The following is a 24,710-nucleotide window of genomic DNA, read 5'->3' as shown; positions in this document are numbered from 1 at the left end:
TGCAATTTGGTGACGAATATATCAACAGAAAGGGTTTTGATAGTATAAATGTGCAGGCTACATGCAGTGTGAAGGAACAGTTCACTAGTGTTGAGGCTAGCTGGCCCGGGTCAGTACATGACAATCGAGTATGGAGAAATTGAAGTGTCTGGAAAGTACTGAGTGAATGTAAGAATACTGTTCTTTTGGGTGATGAAGCGTATGGCCTAGAGCCCTGGCTGATGACCCCCTTTCGTAATGCAACTGAGGACAGTCACAAGTAATTAAATGACCTTTTAAATGAAGAAAGAGTTGTGATAGAGCGTTGCTTTGGTCAGCTGAAGAGGCGGTTTCTTGTTTTGCAGTATATGTGTAGAGTTGCCTTACCAAATGCTCCAACAATAATAGCTTGCTGCTTTATAGTGCATAATGTTGCGAAAAGTCTACAAGATGAAGATTTTGAAGACACGGAGCAGGATTTACATGAAGATGGTGATAATGAGGAGGTGGAGACTTTAACTGAAGCGGACATTCTTCGGAGAGGACATCAAAGAAGACAAGAAATTGCAGCTCTAATACAAAATGCAGGACTTTGAATTTTTTATTTATGAAAAGATACGAAACTACTGATCGTCTACAACGAAACGAATTACATAGTCTACAGAACGGTATTTACATTAAAACTATTTTAATTTCCTTCCTGTTGCTAATTGTTTACTTTATTCATCTTTGTATTAAGGAAGTTCATTAACATAGCTTATTTTTCCCTTTGCAGTCGAGTGAGCTTCAGTTGCTCCAGTAGCACCAGCCTCTGTAATTCTGTTGTACTGAGCATCTTTGTCTCCTTAGTGCCAATGTATCTTTCTTCAAGGTGCGTTGCCTGGCATATGGACTTGCTCTAGACGATGAGGATGGTTGGCCAGCACGAGGTGTAACATCTGTTTCTAGAAACACATGTATGCCACAGATGTATACAACGGTTGAGCTTAACGCGTGTTTTCATTTTTACGAAGATTTACTTTACAGCCTTCGCCTCCTGTACCAATCTCTTCAGCCAAGTGCCTCTTCGAGCTAATGAGCTGAGAGACTTGGGAATATTTCAGGCTGAGATGAACTTCACCGCTGATACAAGTTGTTGCGCAACCAACAGTGGTTTTGCTGGCGCTTCAGCCTCCACCTGCAGTCTATCGTCGTGACATCTAGCCACGAGAGCAGGACAAGCCATAGGATCAGTCAGATCCTATATGCTGGGTGTCATTAATTTCCTTACTTCACTCTGAAGACTTTCTTGCAGACTTTTATGATCAATATGCTTTCAACTTCAGCCACAGATGCAAACACTTGCTCCTCTAAAGCATACTTCATTCTCTCAAGTAAATGTCTTAAAATTTATTTATTTTAGTTGGTTTCCTATGTAACACTTCTAAATACACTTTACTTTTTCTTCGGAAAGAACATTGTCTACTGCTAGGCAAATTAATTAGATTATTTTATGAATTCTGTAGTCCTACTTGTATCATGCTTTGCGGTAGTATTTTAGGCACTGTAGCGATCTAGCTTCCTATCCGATACTTTATTGTTAGTTTAACATGATGACATATCAGATCAGCTACATTCCCGATAACGGTTACCAGTTTGGCTCAATTAGGCTCTTTATTGAGGAGTCAGAAGCACTATGAAAACTACTCCCAATACACAATTGAAGGTAAGTGTATTTCTCAATTCCTAGACTTTCAGATAAACATAAGTCATGTATTGCAAGCAGAATAACTATGTGGGATACTATTCTTACTTACTTAAAACACAGTTACATGCTGTCGTGTACAACTTCATATACACCTGTAAGGAGATGTCAGCCACAGTGTGGTGCAGCCACTGTTATCAAAGGAAACATCAGGAGCAAAAGTCATTTTCTTCCTTGGGTCATCAGTCTTCTGACTGGTTTGGTGCGGCCCGCCACAAATTCCTCTCCAGTGCTAACCTCTCCATCTCAGCGAACCCCTTGCGACCTACGTCCCCAATTATTTGCTGGATGTATTCCAATCTCTGTCTTCCGCTACAGTTTTTGCCCTCTAAAGTTCCCTCTAGTGATTCCCTCATGTCTTGACAGACGTCCTATCATCCTGTCCCTTCTACGTATTACTGTTTTCCACATACGCGTTTCCTCTCTGATTCTGCGCAGTCTGAGTCTCCTCATTTATTACCTTATCAGTCCACCTAACTTTCAACATTCGTCTGTAGCATCACATCTTAAATGCTTCGATTCTCTTTTATTCCGGTTTTCCCAAAGCCCATGTTTCGCTACCATACAATACTGTACTCAAGACGTACGTTCATAGAAATTTCTTCCTCAAATTAAGGTCTATGTTTGATACCAGTACACTTCTCTTGCTAGTCTGCTTTTGATGTCCTCCTTGCTCTGTCCGTCATTCGATATTTTATTGCCTGGGTAACAAGATTCCTTAACTTCATCTGCTTCGTGACCATCAATCCTGACGTTAAGCTTCTCACTATTCTCATTTCTGCTACTTCTCATTACCCTCGTCTTTCTTCGATTTACTCTCAATCCATATACTGTACTTATTAGATTGTTCATTCCGTTCGGCAGATTATGTAATTCTTCTTCACTTTCACTCAAGATAGTAATGTCATCTTACCAATGATATTATTTAACCTTGACTTTTAATTCCACTCCTGAAACTTTCCTTTATTTCCATCATTGCTTCCTCGATGTACAGATTGAAGATTAGGAGCGAAAGTCTACAGCCCTGTCTTACACCCTTTTTAAAACGAGCGCTTCGCTCTTGGTAGTCAATTCTTATTATTCCCCCTTGGCTCTTGTACATATTGTGTATTACCCGTCTGTGTCTATATCTTATCGCTATTTTCCTCAGAAAATCCGAGCATCTTGCACCAGTTTACATTGTCGAACGCTTCTTCCAGGACGACAAATGCTACGAACGGGTCTTGATTTTTCTTGAGTCTTGTTTCCATTATTAACCGCAAACATCAGAAATGCCTCTCTCGTGCATTTACCTTTTATAAACCCAAACTGATCGTCATCTAGCATATCCTGCATTTTCTCTTCCATTCTTCTCTATATTATACTTGTCAGCAACTTGGATGCATGAACTGTTAAGCTGATTGTGCGGTAATTCTCGCACTTGTCAGCTCTTGCCGGTTTCGGAAAGGCAGATAGTCTGGCGCCAGACACATACATTCTAGACACCAACGTGAATAGTCGTTTTGTTGCCACTTTCTCAATGATTTTAGAAATTATAATGCAATGTTACCCATCCCTTCTGATTTATCTGACCTCAAGTCCTCCAAAGCTCTTTTAAATTCTGATTCTAATACTGGGTTCCCTATCTCTTATAAATCGACTTTCCTGTATGCTGAGTCTGTCCTTCCGACAGTCATTTCTCCTTCAATTTATTCACATTTTCTATGCAGCCAATTCATATTTGCTTCCCTGCATTTCCCATTTCATTTCTCACCGACTTGTATTTCTGTATTCCTGAGTTTCCCAGGACATTTTTGTATCTTCTCCTTTCATCGATCAAATGAGGTATTTCTTCTGTTACCCATGGTTTCTTCCCGGTTATCTTCTTTGTACCCACGTTTTCCTTCGCAAATTCTCTATGGCCGTTTTTAGAGATGTCCATTCCTCTCCAACTGTACTGTCTACTGAACTATTCCTTGTTGCTGTATCTATAGCCTCAGAGAACTTCAAGCGTGTCTAGTTCATTCCTTAGTACTTCTGTATCCCACTTCTTTGCATATTGATTCTTCCTGACTAATGTCTTAAACATCAGCCTATTCTTCATCATCACTATATTGTGATCTGAGTTTAAGTCTACTTCTGGGTACTCCTTACAATCCAGTATCTGATTTCGGAGTCTCTGTCTGACCATAATGTAATCTAACTGAAATCTTGCCGTATCATCCGGACTTTTCCAAGTGTACCTCCTCCTCTTGTGATTCTTGAACAGAGTATTCGCTATTACTAGCTGAATCTTGTTACATAACTCAATGAGTCTTTCTCCTCTCTCATTCCTTGTCCCGTGACCATATACTTCTTTAAACTTCACTTCTACTCCAACTGCATTCCAGTCTCCCATGACTAATTAGGTCATCGTCTCCCTTTATCTAGTGTTTTACCCTTTCAATAGCCTCATATATTTTGTCTATCTCAGCTTGCTACGTCAGAATATATACCTGAACCATCGTTGTCGGTGTTGGTTTGCTGTCGATTCTGATAAGGACAATCTTATCACACTCTCTGCCCTACCCTCCTCTTCATAAGAGATCGTACTCCCATTATACCGTTTCCTGCGGCTGTTCATATCACCCTACACTGATCTGACCAGAAATTATTGTCTTCTTTACATGTCACTTCACGGAACCCTACTATATCTAGATTTATCCTTTTCATTCCCCCTTTTCAGATTTTGTAGTTTCCCTGCTACGTTCAAGCTTCCGGCTTTCCATGCCCCGATTCGCAGAACATTACCCATCCGTTGATTATTCAATCTTTTTCGCATGGTCACCTCCCCCTTGGCAGTGCCCTCGCTGAAATCCGAATGGGGGACGGTTCCGGAATCTTTGGCCAATGGAGATATCATCATGTAACTTTTCAATTACAGACCACATATTCTGTGGATACACGTTACATGTCTTCAACGCAGTGGTTTCCTTTGCCTTCTGCATCCTCATGCCGTTGATCACTGCTATTATTTCCGCCTTTGGGGGTAGTTTCCCACCCTTAGGACAAGGGAGTGCCCTGAACCTCTATGCAGTCCTCCTCCCATTCTGACAAGGCCGTTGGCAGAACGAGGGTGACTTCTTATGCCACAAGTCTTCGGCCGCCGATGCTGATTATTAATGAAAATTTAAGCAATGGCGGGATTCTAACCAACGACCGAGGACGTTTTGATTACTAATCAAAGACACTACCCCTATACCACGCGTTACACTCAAAAATCTTTAGTGAACAAAAAACAGCAAACTGAATATTTACTTAACTTGCATTTCCCAAAATGTACAAAGACTCATTGCAGATGAAGGAACAAGAAACAGAGTCAGGACAGCAACAACGATGGAGTTGAAGCAGTGACTAGACGGTTTCTGCATAGGGTCCTGAAACAAAGGACTCAAGGCAAGAGTGGGGATTAGCGGCTGCCTCCAGCCTTCCTGTATTGCAGCAGCAGAGAGCACTCAGGCTACAGAGCCGCTGGAGCTGTGGCTCAGCAGACGTGCCCCATTGGTTCCGCCAGATCCTGTGAAATTCCTTTTGGAATCGAACACAAACTTGAAATTCTGTTACCAACTCCATTATCCTTCCGGCGTGTTATCTATATCTGCTACCACATATACCATACCACCAGTAAAGTCCGAAGAACATCTCAAATTAGCAAAAAAGCCAAAATTTTAAATCAGTTATTACTGAATGGTTCGAAGGTCAAGTTGTCATTGACGAAGAGTACAGCAAAGGTTCAGACACTGATGGTCAACAGAATAATGAACCAACATCTTTTTAGCATCCTAGGTGAAACAAGCAGTGAAGAATTAGACGATGCATACAGAATTGCTGATTTCCTTGGAAGTTATGGTGGAGCTCAATACAGTGAATCACTACACTAATGAGCAGAACATTTCACAAATCATGAATATTCCATCTAGTCCAGTAACCGGTAGTGTATGTAAACAAGAAGGGAAATCAGGACTAAAAGAAGGCTTCCATCACCAAAGAACCTTAACAGACATCATTTTCTCTGAAAGTTAATTTGGCAGCTGTACACTGTGTTACCAAAATGGACATGTTATGTCGGTAAATTTCTACAAAACAGCACCACTTTATATGAAAGACTTAAAAACAACATTGTTAGGCAGTGGGTTACATCAGAAGTTGGTTTTTTTAACCAGTAGGGTTGTACGTACACTTAAAAGAGACAGTGAAAAAGATGGTGTTTTATCTTTTAGTCGAATGTATTGGATGCAGTAGCAATACAAACATTGTGCTCATTTTCACAGGAACATGGAAAGTAGATCTGGTAAGAAAAAAGGACTTTTCTCTTATGGAGATGAGAACCAGTAAGCCACGCCTCCCAAATAATATTCTACAAGCTACAACGTGTTGTGGAATTAGCAGCCAACGAACCAAGTGCGCGTCAGCTAGTAATAATCAAAAGTAAGGTACTTCCGGTGTCCACATTTATAACACAGAAATTCATTTTTAAAATGCACAAAAGTACATGCAAAGAATGTACTGAAATTACTTGTGAGGAATATTACTTTGAATGAAAAAATATTTTGGTGTAGGTCAGTAAAATTGACAATAAGTCATTCAGCTGTGGAAAAATATAACAAAATTATAATCTTTTAATTCACATCACACTAGAATAAAAGTCAAATTATCATAACAAATAATTTTTTATTCATTCTGTGTCACCGCCTTTCAATGTTTCCTTTCATAGCAAGATTTAGTACTTGTTTTAAGACAGATGTCTTACAGACCACTCTCATGCACGTTTGCTAGTCCAGCCACTCATACCACCATGGATTAACGCTAACATTTCAGCAATCACAGATCACTTTGTGAATATTGTCATTTTACTGTAAGATGCAGTTACCAAATTCACATCCCAGACCCTGTCACAGTATTAAAATATTAAGTCAGTCCATAATCTATGTTTTAAAGCATTAAATCCTAGCACAGCATAGGTGAACACAGAGTGAGCGTTGGATATCCCTCATTTTCTGAATCGATGACGGCTGACGAAAAGCCCTGGCTCAGTTTCTACGCTGTTATTGTCTAATTGTCCGATTTTTCTGCCGTTTTCTTTATAGAGGCCGATCTTTTGCTGTTGAGTGTTCATCAAGTATTGATTCTCTTGACCAGAAGGCAAGTGCATAAATTGGAGTAGACAATCGAGTAGATGATATTTTGTCATTTGGACAAACATGTGATATTATCAGTGTTTGTCAAATGGTTTAAAACACACTTAAATGTAATAAACTTAATTAATTATGATTCTTCTTTGATATTGTAGCAACACATCCTCTATTCACCATTTTGGATGGGCTACAATTTATTAATGTCAGATTAACAGGGCCAGTTTACATAGCTCAAAAGTTTGTAAGGCAGCGTCCGCTAGCAGGTACTAAAGGATTATCCTCGTAATGGGAAACCCGTTAAACAGCATGCTATTGAAATCTCTTTATTAGATTATGCGTGGCTGTCAAGATGAAATGCAAGAGGGAGGTATCGAGGGGGAGCTCTTGTTCCCCAACAGTGCCACAAGTTACTCAGCACACAATAACAGTCACATACGCTGCTTCTTCGGGGTGTCAAACTATGATGACCACTCTTTCTCATGGCGTGACACTCAGTGACTCCTTCCTCTTTTCTCTCAGCTGAAGAAGCCATTTCATCGAGGCATGTCTTGAATGAAGAATAAGTGTTACATTCTAGGTATAACGCGTCTTGTTCAGCCAAAATGCAAACATCCACATTCAAGGTCTCCATCAAATCAACCATTACTGGTCAATAGGTGGCACATTGAAGGCAGCCGTGTAGGGAAGCAGTGACATCATTACTAAGATTTGTGGTTGCAGCTAGATTTAGTAGAGATGATAATTAAAACTTCAAAATAACCCATTGTACTCTGCGTACCCAAGTGCGCTCACTTCATCCACTACGTCGGCTCAAATTCTGATGTGATGTTATTCGCTAATCTCGTTTCTACTACTCCTCACTCCTTACGTTTCTCCGTCTCTGCTCTCATTCTGTAGTCTCTGTTCATTACAATGTTCCTTCCATTCCACAGTCTGTGTGTTTATCCTTCAAATCGCTGTAAGCACTATGGTACTTAACAAAAATGGTTCAAAATGCTCTGAGCACTATAGGATGTAACATCTGAGGTCATTAGTCCCCTAGACTTAGAACTGCTTAAACCTTACTAACCTAAGGACATCGCACACATCCACGCCTGAGGCAGGATTCGAACCTTAGACCGAAGAAGCAGCGCGGTTCCGAACTGAAGGGCATAGAACCAATCGGTCACAGCGGCCGGCGATTCACCTTCACTTTCAGTGACAGTGGCAATCTAATCGGCTAATCGTACCAGTATTTTATGCGATGCTTGCAAGTTCCTAGCACCCCTACGACTCCACATTGTTTCTACGAAACTCCATAAGCCAAATGACAAAGCTCTCGCCGGCCGGTTATAGGCGCTTCAGTCTGGTACCACGCGACAGCTACGGTCGCAGGTTTGAATCCTGCCTCGGGCATGGATGTGTGTGATGTCCTTAGGTTAGTTAGGTTTAAGTAGTTCTAAGTTCTAGGAGACAGATGTCCTCAGATGTTAAGTCCCATAGTGCTCAGAGCCATTTTTGAACAAAGCTCTGACGCAACGAAAATCAAATCACTGACGGCCGGAAGCGCAACCACCAGAGATCACTATACAACAGCGAAACAATCTCAGGTCAAATAACTTTGTTCAATCTGTGACAGGTATAAATGCTACAAGCGTTAATTAATTGACTTGAAAGGATACGACTGATGATGAAAGAACGGAAGATTTTCGACAGTACTGTCTTTTTTTATTTCTTTTTTTTAGTGATGCTGCTGCTACCATTTCATTGCAATAATTTTTATGTTATTGATATACGATCTGGATCTCACCCTCAGGTCACTTTAGAGTTAAAAAGCCTAAATGCCGAAATGCGGATCGTATAATAATGAAATAAACATTATTACAATGAAATGACGGCAGCAGCCGGTCGAATTGGTCGTGCGTTTCTAGGCGCTAAAGTCCGGAACCGCGTGACCGCTACGGTCGCAGGTTCGAATCCTGTCTCGGGCATGGATGTGTGTGATGTCCTTAGGTAAGTTAGGTTTAATTAGTTCTAAATTGTAGGCGACTGATGACCTCAGAAGTTAAGTCGCATAGTGCTCAGAGCCATTTCAACCACTTTTGATGGCAGAATATTTAAAAAAATTTACTATTGTTGTGGCTTCAACAAAAATAAAAAATTATCAACGCTAGTGTGTTCACAGTTCAGAAGCAGTGAGGTACTCTGAAGAGCCAAAATATTATCACCTCCTGATTAATAGAAAGTTCGCCCACATCTGGAACGCAATACAGTAACGATTCTACTTATTATAAACATGTTCAAGGATACTGCAGTATATGCTAGGGATATTGGTTTGTAGTTTTTCTGGTCCCTTCTGATATACAGGAGTCACCTGAGCTTTTTTTCCAGTCCCTTGGAACTTGAGGCTGGAAGTGGTATTCGCGATAATTACACTCCTGGAAATTGAAATAAGAACACCGTGAATTCATTGTCCCAGGAAGGGGAAACTTTATTGACACATTCCTGGGGTCAGATACATCACGTGATCACACTGACAGAACCACAGGTACATAGACACAGGCAACAGAGCATGCACAATGTCGGCACTAGTACAGTGTATATCCACCTTTCGCAGCAATGCAGGCTGCTATTCTCCCATGGAGACGATCGTAGAGATGCTGGATGTAGTCCTGTGGAACGGCTTGCCATGCCATTTCCACCTGGCGCCTCAGTTGGACCAGCGTTCGTGCTGGACGTGCAGACCGCGTGAGACGACGCTTCATCCAGTCCCAAACATGCTCAATGGGGGACAGATCCGGAGATCTTGCTGGCCAGGGTAGTTGACTTACACCTTCTAGAGCACGTTGGGTGGCACGGGATACATGCGGACGTGCATTGTCCTGTTGGAACAGCAAGTTCCCTTGCCGGTCTAGGAATGGTAGAACGATGGGTTCGATGACGGTTTGGATGTACCGTGCACTATTAAGTGTCCCCTCGACTATCACCAGAGGTGTACGGCCAGTGTAGGAGATCGCTCCCCACACCAAGATGCCGCGTGTTGGCCCTGTGTGCCTCGGTCGTATGCAGTCCTGATTGTGGCGCTCACCTGCACGGCGCCAAACACCTCTGGAGGCGGGCTGCACGATGTTGGGGCGTGAGCGGAAGACGGCCTAACGGTGTGCGGGACCGTAGCCCAGCTTCATGGAGACGGTTGCGAATGGTCCTCGCTGATACCCCAGGAGCAACAGTGTCCCTAATTTGCTGGGAAGTGGCGGTGCGGTTCCCTACGGCACTGCGTAGGATCCTACGGTCTTGGCGTGCATCCGTGCGTCGCTGCGGTCCGGTCCCAGGTCGACGGGCACGTGCACCTTCCGCCGACCACTGGCGACAACATCGATGTACTGTGGAGACCTCACGCCCCACGTGTTGAGCAATTCGGCGGTACGTCCACCCGGCCTCCCGCATGCTCACTATACGCCCTCGCTCAAAGTCCGTCAACTGCACATACGGTTCATGTCCACGCTGTCGCGGCATGCTACCAGTGTTAAAGACTGCGATGGAGCTCCGTATGCCACGGCAAACTGGCTGACACTGACGGCGGTGGTGCACAAATGTTGCGCAGCTAGCGCCATTCGACGACCAACACCGCGGTTCCTGGTGTGTCCGCTGTGCCGTGCGTGTGATCATTGCTTGTACAGCCCTCTCGCAGTGTCCGGAGCAAGTATGGTGGGTCTGACACATCGGTGTCAATGTGTTCGTTTTTTCCATTTCCAGGAGTGTACAAGGTAGCTAAGGAGAAAATATCGTAGAGTACTCTTTGTAAAATCGAATTAAGGCTCCATTAGGAAACGGCGCCTTATTTGTTTCCATGTCCGTTAGTCGTTTCTCTACGCCAGGGATGCTTATTACTATGTTGTGCTTATGGGACGCTGTTCGATGGTTAGATAAGTGTATGTTTGTACGACGCTCCTGAGTGAACGATGTCTTGAACGTGAAATTCAAACTTCGGCTTTCATTTTGCTATTTTCAGCTGCCACACCAGAATGATCAACAAGGGATTGAATGTAAGCCTTACTGATTTTATGTAGCACCAGAATTCTCTAATGTTCTCTCTTAGGTCGTTTGTCAAGCTATGGCAGCGACAGTTGTTTTGTACGCTTCGCGCATAGATCTTTCACAGATGCACTATGACGGCGATAGTGATTGTATGCTCTGAGCATAGATCTTTTCACAGACACAATAATCTATACTAACTTACGCTTGTCGTCATTTCGAAGTTCTCTTTTGGGCAGAGAGTGCATGAGTCTTTTCTTGGTCAGTATTTTCATAATTTTGTTGTTAATCGTCAGTGTGTCCTTTCCACCCTCAATCCACCTACTTGGCAAATAGGTTTTCAAACCAAGATTTACTATCTGCTCAAACTCTGCCCATAATAACTCAACGTCCTTTGTTCTGGGACTAAATGGTGCAGTTCACTGTCTAAGTTAGTTGCTACCAAGTGTTTATCTGCTCATTCATAAACTCTCTCCTATACTTCTCGAATCCCAGTAGGTTCCCAGATTTGTGAGGGGCTTGAAGGCTTTTTAGGTAATGAACCCAGTACGTCGCCTTCGGTGGCGAAAAACACTATCGAGAAAATTTTTTGAACAGACATATTGGATGTTAACTGCAGAACGATACCGTTGTCCCCAACATACATTTCGCACAAGGACCACGAAGATAAGACATGACAAATTGGGCCTTATACAGTCGTTTATCCCTTGCTCTAGTTGCGAGTGGCATAGGAAAGGAATACACTAGTGGCGATACAGGGTGCCCTCGCCATACATCTTACGGTGGCTTTGGGAGTATATATATAAATTACGGATCGGAGTTTGTAGGAACAGAGCCGGTGCCTGATGTTCTGTCTGGTTCAGATAAGATGAGCTTGAGGGCAAGACATCTATTTGAATTCAACATGTTTTCGGGCTTATGACACTGACAATTATCCTACTAGCGGCTGCCATCATAGTCGGGGCAGACAGCAAGCTTGAAGGGATGCGAGTGATAAGTATTGTCATGGTGCCTTCGATTAGTACCACAGGGCCCATGGAAGTCCAGGTGAATGTGCATCGTAGCATAATGCTGCCACCGAGTTACCATTGCCATGCTGCCACTGTTCGTCTGGATGACATGGCGATACCTGTTGTTACATGAAACGTTTTGCATCCGACCAGGCGGCATTTTTTCACATCGATCCACGGTCCAATCTCGATAATTCCGTAAAATCTACTGTCGTAATTGAAGAGGGTGTTGAGTATACATAGTAAGACACAGAGGTCGACTGCGTACTATTGCCTGACGTCGTCTCACAGCCTTCTACATCTACATCTACATTTATACCCCGCAAGCCACCCAACGGAGTGTGGCGGAGGGCACCCGACGTGCCACTGTCATTACCTCCCTTTCCTGTTCCAGTCGCGTATGGTTCGCGGGAAGAACGACTGCCGGAAAGCCTCCGTGTGCGCTCGAATCTCTCTAATTTTACATTCGTGACCTCCTCGGGAGGTATAAGTAGTGGGAAGCAATATATTCGATACCTCATCCAGAAACGCACCCTCTCAAAACCTGGGCAGCAAGCTACATCGCGATGCAGAGCGCCTCTCTTGCAGAGTCTGCCACTTCAGTTTGATAAACATCTCCGTTACGCTATCACTGTTACCAAATAACCCTGTGACTAAACGCGCCCCTCTTCTTTGGATCTTCTCTATCCTCTCCGTCAACCCGATCTGGTACGGATCCCACACTGATGAGCAATACTCAAGTATAGGTCGAACGAGTGTTTTGTAAGCCACCTCCTTTGCTGATGGACAACATTTTCTAAGGACTCTCCCAATGAATCTCAACCTGGTACCCGCCTTACCAACAATTAATTTTATATGATCATTCCACTTCAAATCGTTCCGCACGCATACTCCCAGATATTTTACAGAAGTAACTGCTACCAGTGTTTGTTCCGCTATCATATAATCATACAATAAAGGATCGTTCTTTCTATGTATTCGCAATCCATTACATTTGTCTATGTTAAGGGTCAGTTGCCACTCCCTGCACCAAGTGCCTATCCGCTACAGATCTTCCTGCATTTCGCTACAATTTTCTAGGCAGCAACTTCTCTGTATACTACAGCATCATCCGCGAAAAGCCGCATGGAACTTCCGACACTATCTACTACGTCATTTATATATATTGTGAAAAGCAACGGTCCCATAACACTCCCCTGTGGCACATCAGAGGTTACTTTAACGTCTGTAGACGTCTCTCCATTGATAACAACATGCTGTGTTCTGTTTGCTAAAAACTCTTCAATCCAGCCACACAGCTGGTCTGATATTCTGTAGGCTCTTACTTTGTTTATCAGACGACAGTGCGGAACTGCATCGAACGCCTTCCGGAAGTCAAGAAAAATAGCATCTACCTGCGAGCCTGTATCTAATATTTTCTGGGTCTCATGAACAAATAAAGCGAGTTGGGTCTCACACGATCGCTGTTTCCGGAATCCATGTTGATTCCTACAGAGTAGATTCTGGGTTTCCAAAAACGACATGATACTCGAGCAAAAAACATGCTCTAAAATTCTACAACAGATCGATGTCAGAGATATAGGTCTATAGTTTTGCGCATCTGCTCGACGACCCTTCTTGAAGACTGTGACAACCTGTGCTCTTTTCCAATCATTTGGAACCTTCCGTTCCTCTAGAGAATTGCGGTACACGGCTGTTAGAAGGGGTGCAAGTTCTTTCGCGTACTCTGTGTAGAATAGAATTGATATCCCGTCAGGTCCAGTGGACTTTCCTCTGTTGAGTGATGCCATTTGCTATTCTGTTCCTTATTTCGATGTCACCCATTTTTTCGTTTGTGCGAGGATTTAGAGAAGGAAGTGCAGTGCGGTCTTCCTCTGTGAAACAGCTTTGGAAAAAGGTGTTTAGTATTTCAGCTTTACCCGTGCCATCCTCTGTTTCAATGCAATCATCATCCCGGAGTGTCTGGATTTGCTGTTTCGAGCCACTTAATGATTTAACGTAAGACCAGAACTTCCTAGGATTTTCTGTCAAGTCGGTACTCAGAATTTTACTTTTGAATTCACTGAACGCTTCACGCATAGCCCTCCTTACGCTAACTTTGACATCGGTTAGCTTCTGTTTGTCTGAGAGGTTTTGGCTGCGTTTAAACTTGGTGTGAAGCTCTCTTTGCTTTCGCAGTAGTTTCCTAACTTTGTTGTTGTACCACGGTGGGTTTTTCCCGTCCCTCACAGTTTTACTTGGCACGTACCTGTCTAACACGCATTTTACGATTGCCTTGAACTTTTTCTATAAACACTCAATATTGTCAGTGCCGGAACAGAAATTTTGGTTTTGATCTGTTAGGAAGCCTGAAATCTGCTTTCTATTACTCTAGCTAAACAGATAAACCTTCCTCCCTTTTTTTATATTCCTTCTCTGCCGTTACGTTCCAGGCCGACTAGCCGGGGCTTGATATAACCGGTCATATAAATGATATGTGTGTTAACGCCTTTGTAATAGCCAGATATGTTTTACAGACTCGTATGTGTGAACGGCTGAAAGGGTGGCGGGTGTTAGTCATAGTTCAGTGATTTTAGTGTTTTTTTATACTACATGACCTTACATAAGGCTTAATGGAATAGTTACAATAAAAAAAGCGCATATCGACAGGTCTTTCACTCGCTTAGCAATAAATCTTATACCTCGCTTTTTAATCTGACAATACACCTGACCAGAGAGTTCACGGTAACTGCTTACAAGCAGCTCACTCCACTTTACGCATGACGGCGGCGCTATACACTATCCGATATTTGTAACGAGTGGCCCTAGGCCAGGTAATGTAATTTTTCAATTAGTGCATGGTGGTGTAACACATAGTATATCCACAGTTATGAAGATGCTCAGATTGGTCAAGGTGCACATGAAAAATATAGAAAAAGTCGCGTGCTACTCTTGGTGGCTCTACAGTTTTAATATCTAACGGTCGATGCTCCCCTGAACATAAATACCTGTTCTCGCTAGCTTTCTGTGTATGTTGCAAGTTTCACCGAGCTGTGTTACTTGGCAGTGACACATTACGCGAAATCTACTTTTATCCTTTTGCACACCAGTGTACGTTGCTTAACGCGTCACGCGCTCGCAAAGCCACCATGTGATACTCAGCCTCACAGTGGGCAGAGTCACAATGTTTCTACTCATCAGTTTATGGACTATAGTAGTAAGCGAACTGTATCTGGTACTTTGAAAGTGGGCTCTTGTTCAATACAGTGTCATTTTGGTGGAGGGTCTAGCATTGTTTGGAACTCATTCTTCCTCTGATTTTGGGGAGCGCGCCTTGAAAGTATAGTAACCCACTTTGAAGGTTAATGGGATGTCTGAGGTAGTGTGACGGGCAGTGTGGGCATAGGCAACGAAGAGTAACTGCCGTGATGAAGATTAAGAGGCGTCAACAGATGCAATTTTTAGCAAACTCAACAACATTTTCATCATGCAGCCATTTGAAATCTTTAGCAGAACAGTGGCCTAACAGAATAAAATCAGTATGCTGTATGATTTCTAATGACATCCACTGACATATTAGGTCGCCGTAACCTGTCTTCCCTTTCCATTGGGATATCCAGCAGAGGCATTAAAGGTGCACCTTTTCCCAGATTGAAGTCAGCTGATAGGTAAACCTGCTTAAAGACCCTCTAAGAGGAATGTCATGTTTCCAAGTGGAGAAGGGACTAGCATATTTCAACAAAATGTAAGAGGTATTAAAGTCAGTGAATTGCTTGTAGACGTTGACTATGAAATTATTGCTATGTCGGAGCACCACTTAAAGAATTTGACAATGCCAAGACTTCCTTTACCAGGATACAGATTGGCTGGCTGTTTTTCAAGAAGTTCCTTGTGGGGTAGAGGAGTGGCTATGTACATAAACAAACAGTATTCCATTTGAGTCCATAGACTTATCGTGGCACTGCACTGAACAGATATTTGAATGTTGTGCAGGAGCAGTAGAATCTAGTGAAGCAAAATTTCTAATTATTGTTGTTTATAGTTCCTCTAACTCTGACTTCAGAGCACTTCTGCTCAAGCTAGAGAGGGCACTTAATTCAACTAGTAGGAAATATAAGAAATTATTTGTATGTGGTGAGTTCAACATAAATTTTGTAAATGGTGGTGCTAGAAAAACGATGTTGGAAAATATAAATTTATATGATCTGATACAGACTGTGTTTTTTCCAACTAGGGTGCTGGGGAACAGTAGCACAATCATAGACAATATTTTTATTCATTCTTCATTACTAAATGGGCGTTGTAAGGTGCTTAAAAGCTGAATAATAAGGCAAAGAGTATGTGGTATGTAAATAGAATAGCTAATAAACAGGATAAAATTGAAACCATATGGTCAGCTGTAAAGGAAGTGTCTGGTCAGTAGCACAAGGTCGACGATGTAAAGTCAATTCTTAGTTAAAATATTTGTGTTTCTGATAAATCAGGTATGTGTACAGTACTTACCAATCTTTTTTTAGCATTGGTGGTGAATTAAATAAAACTTTAGTTTGTACAGGGAAATCACAATAACTTTCTTAGCAAATGCCTTTCTGAGATTGAAGTCTCAAATACTCCTCTGTGATCCAGACAAGGGGGAGATTGAGTCGATAAATAAATCACTGAAGACTAAAGATTCTCATGGTTGTGATGGAGTGCGTAGCAGAATATTTAAATACTGTGCTGCACATGTTAGCCTTGTATTTAGCTGTAGTTGAATTTTTTCCTTTAGAAATGGTCAGTTTCCTGAACGATTAAATCAGTAGTAAAGCAGCTTTATAGAAAGGGAGAAAGGGATAATGTAGTCAATTTTACACCTATTTCTATGCCATCAGTGTTTGCTAAAGTTATTAAAAAGGATAATTGATCATATCACACGATTTGCTGTCAAATGTACAGTTCGGCTACAGAAGTCGCTTAATAACTGAAAATGCTATATTCTCTTTTCTCTGTGACGTACTGGATGGGTTAAAAAAACGTTTCCAACGATAGACATATTTCTTGATTTAACTAAATCGTTTGATTGTGTTGATCACAAAATATTGCTCGAGAAGTAGGACCATTTTGGAATACGGGGAGTAGCTCACAATTGGTTCACTCTTTCTTTAGCAACAGACAACAAAAGGTCACATTATTCACAGTGTTGAGAATGTCTGTGATGTGGGATCTGAGTGGAATACAGCCAAATGGGGGATGCCCCAGGGATCAGTGTTGGGGCCACTCCTGTTCCTTATTTATATAAATGATATGCCCTTTAGTATTAGGGGTAACTGTAAAATATTTCTGTTAGCTGATTACACTAGCTTGGTAGTAAAGAATGTTGTGTACAACATTGGCTCGGTTTCAAATAGTGCAGTTCATGACCTAAGTCCATGGCTTGTAGAAAGTAAACTAACGCTGAATCACAGTAAGACTCACTTTTTACAGTTTCTGACACACAATTCAACAAAACCTGACGTTTTAATTTCACAGAATGGTCATATGATTAGTGAGTCTGAAGAGTTCAAGTTTCTTTGTGTTCAGATAGATAGTAAACTGTTGCGGAAAGCCCTCATTCAGGATCTTGTTCAAAGATATAATGCTGCCTTTTTTGCTATTCGAAGTGAGTGATCGTTTGACACGAAAAATAGTCTACTTCGCATATTTTCATTCGCTTATGTAGTGTCGTATTATTTTCGGGGTAACTCTCCCCATTCTAAAAGGATATTTTTAGCCTAGAAATAAGTGGTGTAAATCCACGAACCTCTTGTCGAATCCCCTTCACGAGTCTGCGTATTTGGACAATGGCCTCTCAATATATATATATATATATATATATATATATATATATATATATATATATATATATATATATATATTCCTTACTGTCGTTTCTTGTTAACAGTTTTAGCTGATTCCCAAGAATAAGCAGCTTTCACTCAGTTAATATTCGGCAGAAATCAAACCTGCTTTTGTATCGGACTTCGTTAACTCTTGTGCAAAAAGGTTTGCATTATACTGCTGCATCCATTTTCAATAAGCTAATACCAGAATTCAAAAATCTTAGCAGTAATCCATGCGCTTTGAAATCGAAACTGAAGAGTTTCCTCATGGGTCACTCCTATTCTGTCGAAGAGTTACTTGAAAAAGTAAGCTGCTTCTAGTTGTATTTTTGATTTCGTGTACTTAAACTTATGGATTTACTTTTTTGGGTTCTCAAACATTTTATTTTTATCTGTTATTACTTTTATGGCGTAATTACATGTACTGCTACGTTCCATGACCGTGGAGATTGGCTCCTCAATTTGTTCCGACGGAACTTGATGTGCAAATAGAAAGAAAAGCGGTATTCCTTGGGCTACTGACCGTCCATTCACGAGTACATGTCCCACTCACCATTTTATTCTCTTTACAGTCACACTAACACTCTCCACTCTAGAATTGTTTCTCCTAACAACGCTTCACACACATCTACAAATTAGTTGCGTAACAACCCTCCGTTTCTGAATGGTTTTAGTGATAAAAGTGTATGTCTCACTGCCACTACTACGATAAGTACGTCTGACGGTCACAAAATGTGTTCTATATGTTGCATCTAATAGTAGTTTGCGCTTATTACATTCACATTGTAATAAATGAAAATTGGTAATGGATGCTTTATATAAAACACATTTTATGGCTGACACATACAGTTAGTGTTGCACGCGACATTAAGCTTAGTAAATGTAATATTTTAGTCACTATCGTTGTGACTGTCTCTAGCTCTACCGGTAATTGGTTATCAGCTGGTCAGCAGCCTCTGTGTGCTATGAATCTTTTCAAGGCGTCCACGTCGATGTAAGATGAAAATGTACACTACATACCACAATTTTCATAGACTAACGGCGTAACTTATATTATGATATGATAGCAGGTAACTCTGCGCGGATGTTAAATATTTACGTCATTATGATATGTGGATTTCGTAATGAGTTGCGTCACTGTGTCATGGTGTCCTTTTATTTCCAGTGTGTTATTCATGATTTTATCATATGACGATAACGATTATATTTCGCCAAAAGTGATGTTTTGGATACTTTTATCTATGTACGTGACATTACATTACGTGTGTGTTGTTTTTAACATTTACATCAGATAACAGATGCATTGTTACTTATGTATTGCTAATTATGTATTATTTTATTTTGTATATAGGAACCTGATGACGGTCAGACCATTGAAACTGGCTGTATAAATAAATTATTTTCCCAGTAGTTCACCGCGGTAATGTGATACGTTTCAAATATATAAGAGTCGTAGGACGCTATCTCCTTGAAATATAGGCTCACTGTTAATTGGGATGAATTTCAAGTATTAATTATTCTTTATCTTTGACCATTAGCCCAGATTTTACGACCTGCTTTCAGATTGGTTGTATTAAGTCCAACCGTTCCTTTTTTAAGTTAATCTTGTCTGTAACCAAACCATACAATGGCATCAGCAAAATTGAGGTAGTACAGGTATAATGCATTACAAACGTCTATTAATAAAGTCAAGATACGTTATTTCGAATTCATTTGATAAATTGTAAAGCTGTATATCAACACTACCTGCATTAATTAAAGAAAATTTTAGACTATAAACGTACTATCACTGAAAACATTCAGTATAGAAACCAGTTAACTACATAATCCAATACGAGAACGCTGCAGCGGTCACTGAAAAGTGCATCAACAGTAAGAATAATTAGGTTTGCGGTGAATTATTTGGCAAATACAAATACATTGCCGGAAGAAGTTGGTGCACACTTTTGCAAGTTTCCATTTAACTCCAGATGTATTGTTACAACAGCGTATATGGAGTACGTCAAACGACTCCGTTTACAGACCAACAGCACAAGCGGTTGTGAGGTACCAGGAATCGACTGATGCCGAAACACCCATACTAGTACGTTTAGTAGCCTCCAGAGAGGCAATGCAGGCGTTGGGTCTGGCGCCGAGTCGATTGCACAGATAGCGAATACTCTCCTGGGGTACGTTATTCCACGCCTGCTCGACTAGTTCACGTAGTTCGGCAAGAGATGTTGGTTGACAAGTCGCACGAATCAGTTTTCGTCCCATCATATTTCACACGTGCTCTACTGGAGAAACGTCGGCACGTCTGGAGCTCGGGCTGGCCAGGGAAGTTGCTGCACCTCTTGGAAAGCACGGGACTAACAATATTCTGCACGTAACGATGACATCCAACTGTACGCGTGGAATTGGTTAACGGCGCAGCCCCGGGAATTTTATGAGACAGCCATTCACCGCCTTGTGTCACAGTGGGATAAGTGTCTCAACAGTCAGGGTCAAATACTTCTAACACAAAAGCACTGGTTTCTGTAAGCATGCCACCGGCCCGTTTGTTTTTGAACGCCCCTTATAGATGCGAGGGAATTTTGGGCAGTATAACCACTGAATACCCAAGAAATCCATCAATATCATTCAGATAACATTTCCATCCGAAAAGTCTGAAGGCGTACATCTCAACATATGTGAGAAAAGGAGGCGTGGCATGTAGATATAAACCATGAGTTAACGTTACACAATTGGGAAAATGGTGAAGTGCGAAATCTCCATTAGGCTGACAGAACTATTAAGAAAAGTGATGGTAACACAGAAAGCAACACGCATTCCGTAAAAAATTTCCATTACGGTTTCATACATCAAATACTGAAATAAGAGATTCACTTTTGGTGATTGCTGTTACTATTTGCAAATTGGAGTATATGGTACAATTATTGTATGGCCTTAGTACCGGTAATAGGAAAGTTTCCCAATGCGAAGCCCTAACAAAAAGGAGGGCACTGTTAATTTTCCAAATTGATTTATTGAATAATGCTAGTAGTATAGAAAGACTAGCGAAACAGCCCCATAACAGGACTAAATATAACATGTATATATCAGCAAGGTCATATAATTATTATACACACATATAAATGTAAACAATATGTACAATTCATAAAAATTTGCATTTTTTAAAATTATGCAGTTCTGTCGGTTGTTGAGACATGTGAACCACGAAAGAGATTTCCAGAAAAGCAGCTACAATACTATGTACCAAGTAACGAGTATTTACATTTAACTGCCGATATTTTCAGTAAGTATAATGATGAAAATAATTTGCGTTAGTCCTTGCGTTGCTTCCTTGGTTATATGTAGAAGAAAAGTAAGCAGTTTAAAGGGAATCATTGTGTTGTAGACATATATTGCACGTTACGACTTTGTATTTTTAATTGCGTCTGCTGGGCTTATGGCTTTAATATACAGTGGTACTGCCGGACATTAGTAAAAATTGTTCTGTGTGTGTAGTTAAATGGCTTTCTTTGACAGCCCGAAGGTGACTCTAATGTTCACTGAAATCAGTTGTTTTGATGAAGATGCATGCGCAAGTGTAAAAAGTTCTCAAAGATTTACTTTTGTGTGTATGTGTGTGTGTGTGTGTGTGTGTGTGTGTGTGTGTGTGTGTGTGTGTGAGAGAGAGAGAGAGAGAGGGGGGGGGGGGGGGGGGGGAGAATACCGATATGACGGGAGGAGAATTACTCGCTGCCCTCATAGTATGAAATGGCATTAGGATGAGATAAAATGTACCCTTTTTCAGTAGGGAAAGCATAGAAATGACTGATAAAAACTTCCGTCGATTTCTTGGTCATTAGACGTGAAGTGTCTTCCTTGAGGGTATAAGGCTATACTCGTCTACATCTTTTAATGGTGACACCGTCTCACTGAATGCCAGTCTGTGCCTCCATTCTCGTCTGAAGCAAATGATGTCGAAGCTCCCGGTGACACCTGTTTCACAGAGAATCTTCGCCGAGGCTACTGCTTCTTTCCTTTAAATTTCGCACTCAATTTGCTCGGCTACAGAAGCTGTCAGGCGACCTATAGGAGAGAGCAGGGCCATCTATTATCGGTAATCTGAAGCCGGAAAAAACCGATGAATGCTTGCCGAAAGGGGCGTTACGAGACAAAAGCTGGGGAGACAAGGCGTTCTCCCTTCAGGCCGAAAACCGAAGAGTGGCTCTACCCGCAGTGAGATGTTGCTGAACGTCCTCACTGTCTGACGTTCAGTAGTGTCTCAGTTTCCACTAATTCTCCTTACTCTTATAATTTAACTCATCTTATGTCCTAAATTCCTCCTCAGATTTCCTACAACTTTTTGCCCCAAAACTTCGGTTATACGTTCTCCACTAAGCTAATACTTACACGGTGCTAAAGCAAGCGTATCAGTACGCTTTTGTAGCTGCATTAACTCAAAAGATGAACAATTAAATTATTGTCTCCAGTAGGAAGAAATTTTGTATTTACCTATTTATTTGATCTAGTACAACGGTTCACGACGAGACACGTTTGGTGGCATTATTATTTCGTAGGTCTGATAAGCTTCCGGTCTCGTAAATCGACATACGGCCGGGAGAGTGGTGTGCTAACCGCTGCTCCTCCATATCCGCGTCCAGTGACGCCTGTGGGTTAAGGGTGACACGGCGGCCGGTCGATATCGCTTGGCCTTCATGGCCTGTTCCAACGGAGTTAAGTTCTAGGCTCTGATAAGCTACAGTGTAAACGTGGATTTAAACCTGGGATTATTCCGTTGTCCTCGTCAAGTGCAGAGGGGCACCCCTAGTGGAGGTTCATACTACTATTAACAGCAATGAAATCGTTAACAGCTAAATTAGAGACCCTTCCCTACTGGTACGGCCATGATGAGAGCTAAAGGATTATCGTGTAAACCGGGAGACATCGGAAATATTGGAGTTTCTTCCGCGTCCGTGGCGGCTCAATTATGATCGACGAAGCACAGTGATTATTGGTGGAATTAGGTTCAATGAGCGCACCTCTCACCCAAAGGCGCCCCAAATGCACTCTATGGAATATAATCCTAACGAAGCACTTCCGTACAGTTTCCTCAAACCATTCTGCCACGATGCGTGATTGATACGGTGGTGCTTGGCACAAGGTACTATACGATACAGGACCCTCGATCACAGTTCAGAAAAACAGCTAGCTTAGTTTCCCCCAATAATTGTCATAAGGAACATGAATAGCTCTGGAAAGTCCTCTCCTCTGTAGCCCCCTGTACTTTTCTAAATATATATGGTATATATAAGCGCCTCGTGATGACTGGGTGTTGTGTGATGTCCTTAGGTTAGTTAGGTTTAAGTAGTTCTAACTTCTAAGGGACTGATGACCATAGATGTTAAGTCCCATAGTGCTCAGAGCCATGTGAACCATTTTTGTATATATAAGCATGGTTAATCCGTTGAAGCTACACAGAGCTAGGGCTGTGCAACTGTAATTTTTCCGTCTCGACGATATATAGTGAAGCATGCGATATAATGTGTTACATATGGATGCCAATGATAGCTGCAGTAGTAAATGGTGGTGGTTAGTGTTTAACGTCCCGTCGACAACGAGGTCATCAGAGACGGAGCGCAAGCTCGGGTTACGGAAGGATTAAGAGGGAAATCGGCCATGCCCTTTCAAAGAAACCATCCGGCATTTGCCTGAAACGATTTACGGAAATCACGGAAAACCTAAATCAGGGTGGCCGGAGACGGGATTGAACCGTCGTCCTCCCGAATGCGAGTCCAGTGTGCTAACCACTGCGCCACCTCGCTCGGCCTGCAGTAGTAAATATTTAATATAGAAGGTTTTTCGCGTTTTCTTCAACGCATGAGCGATGGAGAGATCGTGCGAAAGCTAACGGCTGTTATTTGCAGGCACTCGAATTTCACGTCACCGGATTAACAGTCGTCAACCGTAAAAAGAAGCTCGAAGGCGAAACAAACCTCCTGCGACATTGAATCAAAATTAACAATGTTTAAATAGTTGCACATCAGAAGTGTAATAGGTTTATGTTATGGCCAGCATACAGCCAACATTTATATTTCACGTAAGTGAAGTTATTGGATACTTGGCAATATTTGTGTTTGGTGTCTATAAATAAACCCACTTGAAGTATTCGTGAGTATAAAATACACACATCAAACAAAATTTTTCATCAACCCGGTTCCCACGACTCCTGTAGATAGACGTTGACTTTGGGTATTATACCACAGGCATAGTCCCTTTGACTGTTTAGAGATGTTACTAAAGCCGCCCAAAGATGTAAACAACCACGCATGAGCAGCGCCTATTAGAAGGAGGGGGGTCCGACCTTCGATCAGTTCCAGTCATTCTACTAGGAAGGAGTTACATGACTCCTCTTGTCTGTAGTTCAACCATGCCTAGATGGTCAATACAGCGGTTCCGTCGCGTCAGCATTGTTTCTTTGTGCCAGGAAGGGCTCTCAACAAGAGACATGTCCAGGCGTCTCGAAGTGAACCAAAACGATCATGTTTGGACATGGAGGAGATAAGGAGATACAGGAACTTACGATGGCATGCCTCGCTAAGGCCGCCCAAGGGCTACTACTGCGGCGGATGACCGCTAACTACGGATTATGGCTGAGAGGAGCCCTGACAGCAACGCCACCATGTTGAATAATGCTTTTCGTGCAGCCACAGGACGTCGTGTTAAGACTCAAACTGTGCGCAATAGGGTGCATGACGCCCAACATCACTCCCGACGTCCATGACGAGGTCCATCTTTGCAACCATGACACCGTGCAGCGCGGTGCAAATAGACCTAGTAACATGCGGAATGAACCACTCATGATTGGCTTCACGTTTTCTTCACCTATGAGTGTTGCACATACCTTCAACCAGACAATCGTCAGAGACGAGTTTGGACGCTACACGGTCAGGCGGAAGGCCTTAGATACACTGCCCAACGAGTGCAGCTAGGTGGAGGTTCACTGCTG

At 42.0% G+C, this 24,710-nt stretch overlaps 1 non-coding gene across 1 annotated transcript; it reads right to left on the bottom strand.

The window, feature by feature from the left end:
* Positions 1-23,453: 23,453 nt before the first annotated feature.
* Trnaa-cgc (transfer RNA alanine (anticodon CGC)) lies at positions 23,454-23,531 on the bottom strand. The gene has a single exon. It is a non-coding gene; the product is annotated as a tRNA-Ala (tRNA).
* Between the last annotated feature and the right edge of the window lie 1,179 nt (positions 23,532-24,710).

This window comes from Schistocerca gregaria, chromosome 7 (genome assembly GCF_023897955.1).
Source record: "Schistocerca gregaria isolate iqSchGreg1 chromosome 7, iqSchGreg1.2, whole genome shotgun sequence".
Classification (NCBI taxonomy): Eukaryota; Metazoa; Arthropoda; class Insecta; order Orthoptera; family Acrididae; genus Schistocerca; species Schistocerca gregaria.
Note: the sequence above shows the minus strand (reverse complement) of the source record. Positions and strands in the feature narration are given on the sequence as shown.